This window comes from Papio anubis, chromosome 8, assembly GCF_008728515.1.
Source record: "Papio anubis isolate 15944 chromosome 8, Panubis1.0, whole genome shotgun sequence".
Lineage (NCBI taxonomy): Eukaryota > Metazoa > Chordata > Mammalia > Primates > Cercopithecidae > Papio > Papio anubis.
The window spans coordinates 15,092,839-15,110,682 of NC_044983.1; positions in this window are offsets into that span (position 1 = coordinate 15,092,839).

Here is a 17,844-nt window from a genome sequence, read left to right on the forward strand (position 1 = left end):
TGTATGTCCATTGTAGCACTATTCATAATAGCAAAGTAATGGAATCAACCTAAATGGCCATCAGTGATAGACTGAATAAAGAAAAGATGGTATACATACACGATGGAATACTATGCAGCCATAAAACAGAATGAGATCATGTCCTTTGCAGCAACATTGATGGAGCAAAAAGCCTTAATGCTAAACTAATGCAGGAACAGTAAACCAAATACTGAATGTTCCCACTTACAAGTGGGAGCTTTTTATTGGGTACACATGGACACAAAGAAGGGCAGAACAGACGCAGGGACCTACTTGAGGGTGAAGATTAGGAGGAAGGAGAGGATCAAAAAACTACCTACTTGGGTGATGAAATAATCTGTACCTCAAATCCCCATGACATGCCATTTACCTATATAACAAACTTGCACCTGTGCCCTTGAACCTAAAAGTCAAAAAAAAGAAAATAGTATTATACTATTGTTAAAATTCCAAATTTTGATAATTGAACTGTGGTTACATAAGGAAAAGTCTTAAGAAATACAAAATAAGACTTATGGATAAAGAAGCATTATATCTGCAGAATTATTCTTGTATCATTCAGAAACTATATATACATATTTATTTAAATATAAATATATAAATATTTATAAATGTATATTTATTTGAATTTAAATAAATATATATATAAGCTTACAGAACAAGAGACAGAGAGAGAGAGCAAGCGATCAAGCTGATGGAGTGAAATGTTAACAATTGGCTGGGTGTAGTGATTCATGCCTATAATTCCAGCAATTTGGGAGGCCAAGGTGTGAGGATCACTTGAGGCCTGGAATTTTAAACCAACTTGAGTGACATGGATTGCCTTGTCTCTACAAAAGTTAATTTTAAAAAAATGTTAGCCAGGACTTGGAGGCTGAGGCGGAAGGATCACTTGAGCCCAGGGGTGCAAGCCTGCAGTGAGCTATGATTGTGCCACTGCACTCTCACCTGGGAGATATAGCAAGATCCTAACTTTAAAAAAGAAAAGAAGAGAAGAGAAGAGAAGAGAAGAGAAGAGAGGAGGAGAGAAGAGAAAAGAAAAGGTTAACAATTGAAGAATTTGAGTAAAGGGTATGTGGAGTTCTTTGTACTATTCTTGTAACTTTTCTGTAAATATGGAAGTATGTCAAAAGTTTTATGTACATTTTTAAAGTCATAACTTAGATATTAGATGCTCTTTCATATAGGAGAGAAAAATCTAAATTCAACAGGTATTATTTAAGATAATTGTGATAAATCAGAGTTCCTGAATTTGAACGACTTGCATAGAACATCTGCAACCTACACAAAATCCCACACCTTAACCAGAACAGGCTGGGTATTTTCCATGGGAAGTATTCAGTACACATGAAAAGAGGAATATTAATTGACCATGAGGTCACATAATTTGAGGGATCACATTCAAGCAGAATGAAAATTTGGCACAAATTGAACATCTTGGTTATTATTTGCTTATTTCAGGAAAAGCAGCTACTGTAATCCAGAGCATTTTATCCCCCACAAAGAACAGGAAAGACTAATAACACATAATTCAATTTTGTTACCTTGTATTATTTTTCCCTTCTCACCTTGCTAAGTATAAGCAGAATATTGATACTCACTAGTTAAGAGACCTTGGGAAAATTGCACCACCTTCTTGGAAATCAGTTTTTTTCCTCTAAAATTAGGATAACAACACGTGGTCTATCCAACTTGCAAACGTGATATAGAAATTATATGGATAAATGGGTATGAAAATCCATTAGTGCTACAACATTTAAGTTATCATTTTAATGGTGATAGTCATTATCAATTTTCCCTGGGTTTTAACCCACTTAAAATTCCATTGTTCTGCTCCAGGAAGCAAAAAAGTAAAAATGATTTGTGGAATTATAGCATCATCAAAATTAACAATGCTCTTTATTTGGAGCACAAAAAAATAATTTTTATGCTTCCTACAGTGAAATGTTAAATGTTAAAATAGCATTTTGAGATGGATATGAAGGAATTAAATACACTTCTAAAATAAACAAGCTATTTCGGAAGTGGCCTATTTTACAGCACCTGGCTAAATACATTCATTAGTGTTACATATTCCCATACATTCATTCATTAGTGTTACATATGATCTTCTGTTATTATCATTTAAATATATTATAAAATTATATGGTGTAAGTATTTTATGTTTTTTTCACTGTATAAAAGAAACTTGCCGGATCACCTTAACCAAACACCTTCATTTTACAGATGAGGAAGATGGCTTTCAGATTAATCTCACCTAGTTAATGGGAAAATCATAATTGAAATTAAAATGTTTCACATCCAATTTCAATGCTGTTCTCACCAAATTACGCTGCAAATTTCCAAATAGTAATATACATTGATTCTCTAGAGCAAATGAAGTATACCTAAAAAAATGTGGTTCAAATTGACATCACTGTTCACATGCATTACTATACCTGATTGTTCCCAGAATCAACAACTGAACAATGGGGCAAGAAAAGTAATTATAGATGGCATTTTTCCATTCCTTTATTACTTACTTATTATGAATGTATCCACAAATGCTATTAAGCCTCTTTGTTCTTAGTTTTTCCATTTTCAAATAGTATTTTAAATTAAATGTGCGGCATTATTCTAAAAGATAATGGCAATGTAAACGTGAGAGGAGTATTTTTATTATAAGAATTTAAAAATTAAATAATCAACATTCAGCTCTGGCAGTTTTGTGGAGGTTAAAAAACTTTTTTAATCAGGTAAATTGCCTTTCCAAGGGTATAAAATTGCCATCAAAATTCTGATTTTTTAAAATTGTACTCTTATAAAGAATCTATTCATGGTGAGGTATGGTTGCTCATGCCTGTAATCCCAATCCTTTGGGAGGCCGAGGTGGGAGGATCTCTTTAGCCCAGGAATTCAAGACAAGCCTGATCAACAAGATGAAATCCCATCTCTACAAAATACAAAACTTACCTGGGCGTGGTGGCGCACGCCTGTGGTCCCAGCTACTTGGGTGGATGAGGTGGGAGGATAGCTTGAGCCCAGGAGGTTGAGGCTGCAGTGAGCAGAGATCATCGCACCACTGCACTCCAGCCTGGGCCACAGAGTGAGATTCTGTCTCAAAAAAAAAAATATATATATATATATATATATATAATCATAAAATTTAAGAAGTCAGTAGATTTATGTAATTAATGTATTTGTTCATTGTCTCTCCTTAGAATTCGCTAGAAATAAAAAAAAAAAATACCATTACAGGAATGGAGATACAAATGTTTAATCTATGGTAAGATCAAAAATATAGATTAATTACATTCTCTTTAAAAGTCAGAAAATGGCATGATGATTTATTAAACTACATTGAAATTTCATTCTCTCAAGCAAAGTGATGGGAGCAACTAAAGCCTTGTTTACCCATTTCTGTGTCCTAACTAGAGGCCTGAGGTAATTAGTCCTGTTTATACTGAACTGAAATCTAGCCTTAGGCAAGAACTGCCCCTCCAGAGTTTACCCAAATGACTGCTGGAGGAGCAGAAATAAACCTCCATCCCTTATAGGGAGGTGAACTGGGAGAAGAGAAATAGAGAAAGGACTAAAAAGGGCGTTTCTTAAATTTTGGCACACCATTTTAGAAGACATAAATAGATTTCTATAATGATCACTCTGGAGTAAGAAACACTAGTGGATGGGAGCAGAGTAACACTTCTGAACGACAAGGCATGATTGATATGTGATTAATACGTGATTATTAATATGTGATTAATATGCAATGTGTTGTCACCAGCTTAATATGTGATGTGTTGCCAGTCACTTCCTACTTGCCCTGAAGGGGGTCTGGAGCAGATAAGACAAAAACAATTACATTACTGAATATTCGGAATACGGTTTACAGAACACAGAATATGATTATTGAAATATGTCACATTTACAAGAAGTCTGATTTGAGGATAGCCTGGGAGAAACTCACATTCATTCGTGAAGTCCTCATACTAGAATGAAGCTCCATGCAGGCAGGGATCTTTGTCTATTTTGTTTTTTAATGTACATCAAGCAGCTACACCAGTGCCTGGCATATTTTACATACCTGATAAGTATCTGTTGATTGATCAATATGCTCCTTAAGACTGTTTCAGATATCTGAAATATTTGCTTCGATTTCTTGAATTAATTTTTATGTTTCCTCCAACTAAGGATAGTTCTAAGTTATCGGATGTTTGTTTCAAGACATAAAATGTAACTTGATCGTTAGAAAACAGGTGCTTACTAAGAAAAATATCCTTTACCTTAAAAATAACAACCTCTAGTCATAAAGCCATGCCCTGAAAGGACATTCTCTGCCACAGAGCGGGAGTGGCCACCGGCCTCTCATGGGGTCAGCCAGTAGAGGACGATGTGGTCACATACGCTGCCAAACCCTTGATAAGGCCAAGAGGAACCTTGATACGCAGGAATGAGTGCTTCCAAGTTTCACTTCTCCAGCTTCCAATCACACTGTTGGTAAAGTCTTCATTCAAGTCTCACTTCCAAAAATGAAAGAAAGAAAGAGCACAACTATCATGAGTAGGTCGTTAGTGAAGATAAAAATCACAGAAAAATTGTGAACATGTCAAAGTCTTGAGGAGGAATAAAAAGCGGCTCAGCAGATACTCTACAGCTGTCAGGATACCGCGAAAGTGTTGACGCTGAAAATATTTGACTCAAGCTCTTCCTGCGAACAAGGCTATAAGTTTATAGCTGGCAATGAAATTGTGAAACGAGTTTAAGGACAAGGAGCTGAGTCAAGTAAATGAAATGGCAAGGAACTGGATGTGGAGTAGTTTGCTGTCATACAAAACAAGTAAAAAGAGAAGCTCTTCTTTGAAAACTGCATCACCTATAAAACTGCATTTTATCAGAATCAGCAACAAAAATACACAGTCACATCAGCAAATAACCTCTGAATTTTTAAAAATAAGAGATGAAAGATTCAGACAGCAGCCTTTTATAATTGACTTCAGTAAACTCAGATCTGCTATTATTTCCTTAAAGTTACACATATAATACATGGTAAGTATTTCTAATGAGTGATTACAATAGAAATGTATTTTTCAGGACAATCTTATTTTGATCTAATAGATGATTGACTTGGGTTTCTGAATTTTGAAAAATAATTCAATCCACAGCTCTATTATCCTGAAGAAAGAACTTCTATTCAGGTTAAATTTGCATGGATTCTCAGTAATTTTACAAAAACAAATGCTGTATTGGTCATTCATCCAAAAAATATGTAAGTTCGTGCTACACAATAGGGAAGGTCTGTGTTCGTTAAAAGGCAAATATGATTTCTGTCCTCCTGAAGCTTATAGTCCCGCTGGTGGAGACAAGCAAGTAAAGGAGCACATTACATTCTAGTTGTAGTGCTATGACTGGGGGAGTTCAAGGTGCTTTATTAAAAGTAGGTAGCAGCTATTGCGAATAATGCTGCAGTGAACTATTCACACACATGTGTTTTTAATGAAACAGTTTCTATTCCTTTGAGTATATACCCAGTAATGAGCTTGCTGGGTCTAACAGTATTTCTGTTTTTATGTCTTTGAGGAATTGCCACACTGTCTTCCACAAACTAACTCACACTCACACCAACAGTGTATAAGTGTTCCTTTTTCTCCACAACCTCACCAGCATCTATTTTGACTTTTTAATAATAGCCATTCTGACTGGTGTGAGATGGTGTCTCACTGTGGTTTTGGTTCGCATTTCTCTAATGATCACTGACGTTGAGTTTTTTTTCATATGGTTGTTGGTTGCATGTATGTCTTTGTCTTTTCTTTCTTTCTTTTCGTTTCTTTTTTTTTTTTTTTTTTTAATTTTTAAGTGGAGTTTCACTCTTGTTGCCCAGGCTGGAGTGCAATGGCGTGGTCTCGGCTCACCGCTACCTCTGCCTCCTGGGTTCAAGCGATTCTCCTGCCTCAGCCTCCCGAGTAGCTGGAATTACAGGAGCCCGCCATCACACCCGGCTAACTTTGGTATTTTCAGTAGAGACGGGATTTCGCCATGTTGGCCAGGCTGGTCCCGAACTCCTGACCTCAGGTGATCCACGAGCCTTGGACTCCCAAAGTGCTGAGATTACAGGCATGAGCCACCGCACCTGGCCGTATGTCTTCTTATTTATTTATTTATTTATTTATTTATTTATTATTTTAATTTAATTTTTTTTTTTTTTTTTTTTTTTTTTTTTGAGACGGAGTTTTGCTCTTGTCACCCAGGCTGGAGTGCAATGGCACTATCTCGGCTCACTGCAATCTCTGTCTCCCGGGTTCAAGCAATTCTCCTGCCCCAGCCTCCCGAGTAGCTGGGATAACAGGCATGCACCACCAGGCCCAGGTAATTTTTGTATTTTTAGTAGAGACGGGGTTTCACCATGTTGGCCAGGGTGATCTCAAACTCCCGACCTCAGGTGATCCACCTGCCTGCGTCTCCCAAAGTGCTGGGATTACAGGTGTGAGCCACCGTGCCCGGCCCATGTCTTCTTTTTAATGTGGTTGTTTTTTTCTTGTAAATTTGCTTAAGTTCCTTATAAATGCTGTATATGAGACCTTTGTTGGATACACAGTTTGCAAAACTTTTCCCCCATCAATGATAGACTGGATAAAGAAAATGTGGTACATATACACCATGGAATACTATGCAGCCATAAAACAAATGAGATCATGTCCTTTGCAGAGGGAAACTGATGAAGGTGGAGGCCATTATCATTAGCAAACTAATGCAGGAACACAAAATCAAATACTGCATGTTCTCACTTATAAGTAGGAGCTAAATAATGAGAACACATGGGCACACTGAGAGGAACAATACACACTGGGGCCTATCGAGGGAGAGGATCAGGAAAAATAACTAATGGGTACTAGGCTTAATACCTGGGTGATGAAATAATCTGCACAACAAACCTCCAAGACACAAATTTACCTATGTAACAAACCTGCACATGTGCCCCTGAACTTAAAATAAGGTAAATAAATAAATAAATAAATAAATAAAACATAGGCAGCAACATGTGCTAACCCAGCCTTGGGAAAGGTGAGGCATTTTGGAAGAAGTTCTGTTAGAGAGTGCCAGAAAAAGGATGGGAAACAGACAGGAAACAGATCAGGACATTTCCCCTGGTAAGATGTGATTCATTCTTGTTTCCTCCTCCCTAAAACACGGTCCTTAGATTCGATTATCTCTGTGGTTCCATTCAGTCTAACATTCTGTGAAGGGAATTTGAAGGCAAAATTTAATAGGAAGAGATAATTCAATAACTTTGCTTTGCAGACTAATTTTCACAAGCCTGTCCCTTCAAATTACTTAAATTCTCCTTCCCTTAAAATCAGAGCTTTAAAGAAGATAAGGAGGGTTCAAATTATGGGACTTCTATATTGATTTGATATTTGACCGATTTTATCAAAACAAATATCCAGATAAAATACTTTTATAGATACCTGACTTTCCAATTTCCGAAGTTCCCTTAATCCTAACATGTATTTCTATAGATATATCTGCAAGTTCCTACTCATTGTGATACAAGCGCTATGTAATTTATAAATTTTTGACTGCAACATAATCCGTTTACTGCATATGTGAACTTTCAAAGCTTTTTTCCTTTTTACTAATCTCACATTTGAAACTCATTTAAATTCCAATACAGGGCTCCATGCAGTAGTCAGTTACCACCTTTAACACCTCTCTCCCAAGACTATAGTTTCACATCTCCAACTGCCCGGTTGCCTTTTCCGGCTGACTGTCATCTCAGTCCTTCCTAATTATTGAAGAAAGATTAGAAGAAAAGTTAATTTTAATATACAGACTGGAAGTGAGAACAAAGGAGCCTTCACACCATATGCTGAAATTCATTTCTCGTGTGTTTCTACTTTCGTAGGACTTAAAGTGATGAAGTGTTCTGTTAGTACATCTTTCAGCTCTTCCTTCTTCATTTGGTTAATTCTCAGTTTAAAAAAGCACCTGATTTGGATAATAACCTCGAGTTTTATACACTGCTTTTATTATTGCTTGGTGTTCCTCTATATTTAAAATTCACTTTCAGAGACAAACTCTTCACAGGCAAATAGGTGTTTGTTTAATAAGTAAATCAGTGTAACATTTGTGTTTAGCCATAGACGTAGTTCACTGATTAATTCTAGATATCACGGAGTATAGGTCTTCATTACATAGATTTTGATCAAAGCCTATGCCCTGAAACAAATGCTACACACAATGAAATCCTAATCAAACCTGGTTTCCCAGTATAACACTGGAATGATGGAGGAACAGGCCATCTTACTCTGGAATACTTTGTTCAAGGAGACCCGTGCACCTGTGTGATGATGTTAGTGTAGCTAATTTAGTGGTTTTCTACAAAGTCTTGTCATCAAGTGAAAGTTTTACTTCATTTCCCTTGATGTGGTGGTCCAAGGTTTGCAGGTTCCTGAGCATAAGATTTGAGATCATCGTGAAAAAAGAATTGCAATCATTTTTGAAGAGCAAGGGTTTTGATACGCTTCAGTTGCCAAGGAATTTATGAACACCCATATTTTCAGACTCTGATTTTAGATCAATCTCTAGTGTTTGAGGCAAACTAATTTATTTTAACAGAAAAATATATTGCATAGTGACCTAAACACTCAGTAATTACTTTGGCTTAAGAATGAATACCTTCATGTGGACAAAATATGAAATTTAAGTATAATAAATTTAAGAATTGATTAGATGTATTTTATACTTGTGAATTTGAAATCATATATTTTGATCAAGCCTAAAAATTGACCTTAACCTAAAGCAAGACTTAATGACCTGGCAATATCAAATGAGAGCTGCTCCCTATTGGATATCAGCTGTTAAAAGCATACCTTTTTAACTGAATACCTACAAACTCAGCTCAAGAATAATTTCTACCTCATCTGAGTAGTTAGTTGTACCTGTCCAGTATCTACAGACTGAGATGATTCCTTAATTCCAAGTCTTTGGAACAACAAATATAATTAATTTGAGAGAATAGAAATAATTCCATAGTAGTATCTGCATATACATTGATTGAAACCAATTAACAATCATGGGAGAGTGAGAAGGATTGTTTCCCTCCTCTTCATTAAAGGACGGCTAAATTCATTTTGCCCTTTGTGGCTAATGGTAAATTCTTTATTACTTTTATTTGTATTTATTTTTTATTTTTTAAGACAGGGTCTGGCTCTGTTGCCGACACTGGAGTGCATTGACACAATATTGGCTCACTGCAGGCTCTGCCTCCCAGGTTCAAGGGATCCTTTGGCCTTATCCTCTGGAGTAGCTAGGACTACAGGGACACACTACCATGCCCTGCAAATTTTTTTTTTTTTTTTTTTTTTTTTAAGAGACCAGGTTTCACCATGTTGCCCAGGCTGGTCTCAAACTCCTGGGCCCAAGCAATCTCCCTGCTTCGGCCTCCCCAAGTGCTGGGATTACAAGTGTGAGCCACTGTGCCCGGCGTATTTTTTTTTTTTTTTCTTTACTCTTTTTTGGAGACAGAGTCTCACTCTGCCACTCAGGCTGGAGTGCAGTGATGTGAACGTAGCTCACTGTAACCTTGAACTCCTGGGTGCAAGTGATCCTTCCATAAACGCAAATTCTTAATCCTAATCTTTTTTGGCTTAGTCATATGTCCCACTCACCCCGTCCTTTTCTTATGTCAGAAGCAGTCTTCAAGAGCCTCCAAACTCAGGTAGAGATGGTGATCTTTAAATACCGTATTGGTGGACTGGAGCCAACTTGCACTAACTCACTAGAGCTGATTGTTAAATTTTCAGGAGTTTTTGAGCCAGTTGTTAGAGATGTTATTAAAAATTAAATTATGTAAACTTACAATTAGATAATTATATTAAACTTAATATAATTTATATTTATTTGATAAATATATTATAAAATGTAATAAGTACTAAAAACATCACTTTTACTTTACCATTATCTATTTTGTCTTTTATATGATGTAGATCGTGGAAATTATACATGATAATATACTGCCATGCATCTCTTCCCAACTGTGCAATCAGTAATGTCATATTGGTAGCCTGAAATCACCATAGTGGGAGTATTTATGCCATGGAAATCTGAAAACACTACAAGTTGGGACTCCCCACCTCTTCTACCCCAGAACCCATTGTTAACACTTTACCAGCACACCACTGGTACCTGTCCACAGGGCCTTCTAAGGGAAGTTGTTCTCCCTTTCCCAGAAACTGCATCTCCATATGACTCCACACCTTTCCTCCCAGACACAGCTGGCTGGCCTAGGAGTGAAAAACTAACAAAGGAAGAAAACGTCTATAGGCCAGACCAAGCTAATGCTTTCTCTTTAGAATTTGCATTAAGATTCATAGAGACTTGTGGAATTAGTAGCCAAGTCATGTTCACAGCAGTGTGCTAGAATGAATGGCCTTGAGCTCTTGTGATGTAGGTCCCTAGAGCTGACCTGGTTAACACGCCTCCTGACACCTCATAGTACCACTTTTCTCTGGATTCTATACAATTTTATCCTTAAAATATGTCTTTTACTCGAGCTAATGTAATTGCTTTTCTATTCCTTGCAAATTAGTGTGCCTTAAGAAAAACAGTTTTAAATTCTCTCAGTTTCTGATGATTCTAATACAGGAACTATCTAGATGTAGGGCAGAATATCTAGGCTCAATTTCTGGCAGTATAACTCAGAGAAAATTCTTTAACCTGGCAACCTCTCAGTTTCCTCGTCAGTAAAAATTGAAAGAGTGTATATTTTAGTGATATTTAAGCCCCAATAGTCTACAAAGGTACTTCAGGCTCCACTGTGGGAGCTGAAAAGGAGCCTTTAAATGGACAAGGTCCAGATTTCCCTCCTTTTCAACAAAAGACACTGTGCTGTTATCTACTTTGTATTTTGGGGTTTAAGAAATAAGATTTCTTTTGACAAACAGTTTTTACTAAGCACTCCCCTCCTCACCCCACGCCCACCACTCCCCAACAAAAACTTAGAAAGATTAGAAAATTCCCAGAATAAGCTATCTCTAAATTCTTTTCGGTCTTCTATAACATTACAGGGTAGATATTAAATGTTCCCATGCATATTACAAAAACATTTGAATATTTTTTTGAGATTTTCCGTTCCTGCTGTTGTTTGCATTATCTTCTCTTAGTAGAGCGTTTTCAAAGAACCGTGGTGGACTTAACAACCCAACTCAGTCCCAATCTGATAGCCCAATCTTAGCAGAGATACCCACCTACTTTTTTCTGTGAATTCTGGGCCTGGCCTGATAATTTTGCTTAGCACAGTGTTCTGGATAACTAATACCAATCAACTGAAGTTGGCAGGGGATGAAACTCATTGGCCATCCCACTAAACTTCTGCAGGTATGTACACTGACTAACCTTAGGCTATTCTTGATGTCTCTAATGGCTCCCTCTTTATGCTGAGCTTTCCATCCATTCTGAAGACTGCACTTCTATTTGGTTATCTGCTCTTGAAGCAATTTCCCCATCCAACACCTGACAGTCTGGGGTTAGAGCCAGAAACAAGGGTATGTACTGGTTGCACTAGGCCTTACGACCACATACCTACTGGGTCTGTCCATGTGGACATTTCAGAGGAGAAAATGCTGCAAGTTAAAGAAGATGAAACACTACACTGTTTGCTTAAAATACCAAGTTCCTTTTGGCCTTTTCCTTAATAAATAAGAAAAATCACTAATAGTGTCTTCTTAGTAGTCTTCAAGTAGTGAAAGAAATTTATTAAAATACTCCTTGGTTAAATCTCCTCAGGCTATATCAAGCTTATGTAACTTTTCCTTTAGTTTCCAATTCTTCAATCAATTTTATTGTTCTTAGTTGAACTCTTTTCAAGCTCTACACATTCCCTCTAAGTTGCAGAGTTCATAACTGAGCAAAGTCCTCTAGTAAATAACACATTAGTATAAGAGCATTAGGAAGAAAATCTATGTTTTCTTTTATATAAACTTTTTATTGAAGTGTTACATATATAAAAATGTTATAAAAATTGTAAGTGGACAGCTCTATGAATAGTTATAGAGTAAATACACATATCATTGGCACCCATATCAAGACACAGAACTCCCAAAGCTCCTTTTTCTCCCTTCTGATCACTTCCCTGCACCTAGGGAAACCACCATCCTAATCGCTAACATTATTTATATCTATTTGTTGTTGTTGTTGAGCTTTTAAAATAGAATAATACAGTTGATTCTTCTGTGTCTGCCTTCTTTACCTCACTTTTGCTTTAAAATTTATCCCAATGATTGCATGTAGTTGCAATTCAGTAATGTTAATTGCTTTATATCATTTGATTATATGAATATGCCACATTTTTAAATAATCCAGGCCACTGTTGATGAATATATGAATAGTTTCTGGTTTGTTGCCAACTAGAAATGATGCTACTATGAATATTCCTCTATATTACTTTTTTTTTTTTTTGAGACAGAGTCTTGCTCTGTCGCCCAGGCTGGAGTGCAGTGGCGTGATCTCGGCTCACTGCAAGCTCCACCTCCCGGGTTCACGCTGTTCTCCTGCCTCAGCCTCCCAAGTAGCTGGGACTACAGGCACCCGCCACCATGTCCGGCTAATTTTTTTGTATTTTTAGTAGAGATGGGGTTTCACCGTGTTAGCCAGGATGGTCTCGATCTACTGACGTTGTGATCCTCCCGCCTCGGCCTCCCAAAGTGCTGGGATTACAAGAGTGAGCCACCATGCCTGGCCTTCTCTATAAGTCTTTTGATGGACGTAAGTACTCATTTTTTTTCATGAGTATTTCACCTAAAAAGTGAAATTGATGGGTCATAGATATGATATGCATATGTCCAGCTCTAGTAGATACTGCTTAGCCCAGCGGGCCCAAGCAAAACTCAGGCAAAGGCACCACTGGCCACAGAGGTTTCTGGACAGGAAAACGACACCCCAAAAATCCCATAACATTTTGCTACCAAAGTGTCATGCTTATGTAATGGGTGATCATTATGTTAGTAGGAGGTTATTCTGCACCAGAAGACCTTTTGATGAGCATAGAAGCTTTAATCACCATCAGACTTGAAAATAGGACATGACAATTGAGAAAGACCTTCCTTGTTTTTGGGTGGGAGGCTTTGCTGGTAGTAAGTCCGTTCCACTATTGCCTGTGTTCCAAGTACATAAGAAGTCACTACCACCAAATGGAGAAAAAAGACACAGGGGATTGCGGGACTTAAACAACAGGAATTGAACAGTGAGACACCATCAACAAAGTCCCTGGAAATTATGTGAAACAGACTGGATAGATGTAGTAATCAAAGTGAGGGTGTTACTGGTCTGGAAGTTAGGTAGTTAAATGTGTACAACTGCCAGCTTGGTTATTGTCACTAGTGAAAGATCTAAGAACAAAAGGGGAGGTGTGGCCAGTCAAGTCAGTGACGTTTGGCCATGGATGATGCTGCACTCTCCTCGGAGAACCAAAAGAATGGACAGAGTCAGCTGGGCACAGTGGCTCACACCTGTAATCCGAGCACTTTGGGAGGCTGAAGTGGGCAGATCACAGATCAAGAGATCAAGACCATCCTCATCAACATAGTGAAACCCCGTCTCTACTAAAAGTACAAAAATTAGCTGGATGTGGTGGTGCATGCCTGTAGTCCCAGCTACTAAGGAGGCTGAGGCAGGAGAACTGCTTGAACCCAAGAGGCGGAGGTTGCAGTGAGCCGAGATCGTGCCAGTGACAGAGCGAGACTACGTCTAAAAAAAAAAAGAAAGAAAGAAAGAAAGAAAGAAAAGTAAAGAAAAAAGAAAAAGAATGGACAGAGTCAGAGTCTTGGGGGAAACCTATTGCTTTCAGGCTCTAGTTCAAGAGGATACTGCCAAACAATATGTAACAGGATAACTTCAGTGCTAGAATCTTGAAATCACGAAATTTGTTCTTGAATCAAGCCTTCTCCGTGATCATACTTTGTTCTCCCCTCATCTTTTTTTCAGAGGGTCTTGCTTTGTCACCCAGGGGCTGGAGTGCAGTGGCACGATCATAGCTCACTGCGCCTCGAACTCCTAGTGCAAGCAATTATCCCATCTCAGCCTCCTAAGTAGCTGGGACTACAGGCATGTACCACCACTCCTGGCTAATTTTAATTTTAATTTTTGTAGAGACAGATTCTCACTATGGTGCTCTGGCTGGCCTTGAACTCCTGGCTTCAAATAATCCTCCTGCTTTGGCCTCCCAAAGTGCTGGGATTATAGGTGTGAGCCACTTTACCCAGCCCACACTCTGTCTCTGATCCTTCTTTGCCAATCCCTTGCTTTTTCCCTTTGGCCTCCCATCTGTGTTGATTGCATTTCCTGTTTGATGTGCTGCTCGCTTTGTCAGCTTCTTTAGTGTCTGATGCCCCACTGTGTTTTCTTGTCTCTAACTTGCCTTCCTGTGTTGGCCTCTACCTTCCCCTCTTCTCAAGATGTTGCCTTTCATTTGGTAAATATAATTGAGGTGCTAATGTGTGCCAGGAACTGGGCTAGAAGATGCATGCCCTGGCCTCATGTTGCTTAGACTCAGCTTGGCTTTGCCTAATGGAAAAAGGGTGAGAGGCAGATTACAGTCGTTGGGAGTGAGAGCTCATCAAAACAGAAAACAGACCCTCAGTGTCTTGGGTAACTTGGTTTCCATAGCCCTGGATGCTGAGGAATTGAGTTCCAGATTGCTGGTGGCTAGCACTTTGAAGAAAACAGAACAAGAACATACCTTCCCCAACACTGTCTCCTTTGTTAATTGTCCCCTAAGGAAGACAGCATCGAAGGTGGGAGACAATTTGAGAAATTGATCACAACTTTCCCAAGAGGGACGAAGATGGTTGCAGCCTTGCTCTCTGCTGGTAGACTTGAGTGGACCCGGAGATGGGGCGGTTCATGTGCCCTAATATAGATCTCAGATATAACTGCTACTCTTTTAACTAGTCAAGAATCTGGAAGTCACAATGACCAAAATAAGGAAAGCAGTCTATTTCAATAGAAGTTTTGTTAAACAAGACATTCCTGCCTATTACACTTATATTTTACATTTTCAAACTTCTCAAAATTACTAATGTATTTGCAATTTTAAATGCAGTAGAACCTTAAAATAATTAGATAAGGGAATGAAATTTTTTTTTTCTTTTTTTTTTAAACAGAGTTTTGCTCTGTCACCCAGGCTGGAATGCAGCGGCCCAATGATGGCTCACTGCAACCTCCTTTTCCCCGCTTCAAGCAATCCTCCCATTTCAGCCTGCCAAGTAGCTGGGACCATAGGCACGCACCACCATGCCTGGCTAATTTTTGTATTTTTTGTAGAGATGGAGTTTTGCCATGTTGCCCAGGTCGGTCTCGAACTCCTGAGTGATCAGCTCAGCTTGGCCACCCAAAGTGCTGGGATTACAGACGTTAGCCTGTGTGGTCAGGAGATGGAATTTTAAGTTGAAAGAAGAAAGCAATCATAGGCCAATTGTAGATTTTCAGAAGAGAAATGATATATGAAAAATGCTATGAAGTATCTTTCTATGGTTTACTGATATACTTGGAGCATTTTACTTCATTAGAAAGATGCGTTCAGAGGTGATCACTGATTTCAACTCCACTATTTTAGAGACTGTGGCTTGCAAAGCATTATAATTAAAATGTAGCAAATCCAAGGCTAGAGTCCAGATTTCTTGACTTCTAGTTTATTACTTATCCACTGAGGTATATGCTTTCCTAAAAAACGCTTTTTGGCTTAATCCCCGCTGTTTTAAACATTTTTAATGTTTCAGAATATTTCTTTTTATCTAGACCATAGTGAATGTTACGTGGATATTTCTTTCAAGGTGTGGGCTCTCACTGTGGAGTAGGGGCATTTTGGGGGTTATTCTTAATGCCCAGTAGAAATGACATAAAAGGTAAGGGATATTGGGCTGACTCTATATTGCTCCAACAATATTATCTGAAATTTCAAAAAAAAAAAGATTCCAAATTCCTAACATTGCATTTTCTTAAAAATTTTCCTCTGGGAATTAAACTCAGAAAAATACCCACATAACAAGGGAATTAGGTTATTTTTGTGTAGCTATAGTTACAGAGCATCAAACGTGGGAAGAAAACAGTAACTATTCTTAAGGAAATTTGGCCTTTAGAGGGAAGGTACTGTTGAAAATTATTAGTAAAGTTACTTTTGCACATGAGAGATATTTTATCCAAAGCTCTCTGACTGCTTTACACACCTAAACTTAGCCCTTCTCACATCAGTACTTAGCTTCTAACCAGAGAAATTGTTTGCAGGAGCTCTATCAAATTTAGAAAACTGTAGAGAAACTACATAGAAATCTACACGTATGTATATTTGTCACCTTAGATGAAGAACGCCATTTTCCTCATCTGTAATGTGATGTTATTACCTCCCTAATCCCGTTTAGAGCTACTTAGTTTTTTTATTTATTTATTTATTTATTTATTTATTTATTTTAGACGGAGTCTCGCTCTTTCACCTAGAGCTACTCAGCTTTTAACATGCAACTAATAAAAATTGATCAGTCTGTCCAAGAATTCCGGCATTAGGCTACACCGAGAATTTATGAGAAAATCAGGAAATCATGTTCAGTTCAAGGTAAACAATGTCAGAACTATTATATTTTTTTTTTTTTTTTTTTTTGAGACAGAGTTTCGCTCTGTCACCCAGGCTGGAGTGCAGCGGTGCAGTCTCAGCTCACTGCAACCTCCACCTCCCGGGTTCAAGCGATTCTCCCACCCCAGCCTCCTAAGTAGTGGGGACTACAAGTGCATGCCACCACGCCTGTCTTTTTATTTCTTATATTTTTAGTAGAGACGGGGTTTCACTGTGTTAGCCAGGATGGTCTCGATCTCCTGACCTCATGATCTGCCCGCCTCGGCCTCCCAAAGTGCTGGGATTACAAGCGTGAGCCACCGCGCCCTGTCAATATAATTATTATATTACATATAATATATATAATTATTACCCAGAAAATAATTAATTTGGGAAAACTAACATTTTCCAGAATATAGAGAAAGCATAAATGGAGGAAAATTTGGTGATAAAGCAAGAAGCTATCACCGAGTCTTCCTTAGGCATTGATTACATAAAACCAACAGGCTGAAACTGAAAAAAACCCAGAGACGGGTTTTAAAATAGACACAATTTGTTCATCTGCTACAGAAGATTTTTCTTTTTACCACTTTTAGCAGCTTTAAGAAAGCAAAATGCTATTAACCTCTATTAAAACAAGAGGTAACGGGGTGTACCTGATGGGCTACTTACATGCAAGGTGTTAGGAACAGAAATTGCAGGACATGAGCCAGAAAAAAAACTCATTTAGTCGTCTCTGAAAGCCTCTAGTCTTAATAAGAATTGCCAGAATCAACTGATCTTGTATTCTCTTGTCACTGCAGCCCGACTGAGACCACTGTATTTAGTTGTCTATTCCCTTAGATCCACAATATTTTAGGGGCTCCCGGCACTATTCCATAGTATGAAGAAGAAAGCTAACATAATTCAAGTTACCGAAATCGGGGTCTGGGGAGAGAAACTGATAGGAACTTCACCTACACTTTCTCATAAAAACTGATACTGACAATACAGCAAACAAAAAGTACAGCAAAAACAAAAAGATGACACAATACGCTTATCATTTCTGTATTTTATACCAACAGCCCTTCCCTCAAAAATCAGGGTATCATTCAAGGTTTTATCTTATTCACAGAAGTTTTTAAATCCTTCGTTTTATAGACACAAGACAGTTCCGATTTGTTGAATTAAGTGACCTCGGGTGTGCTAATGCTTCTAAAAAACAGCATCAGCCTTCTCCCATCAAAAGTCCGGAAGCTGCCCTTGAG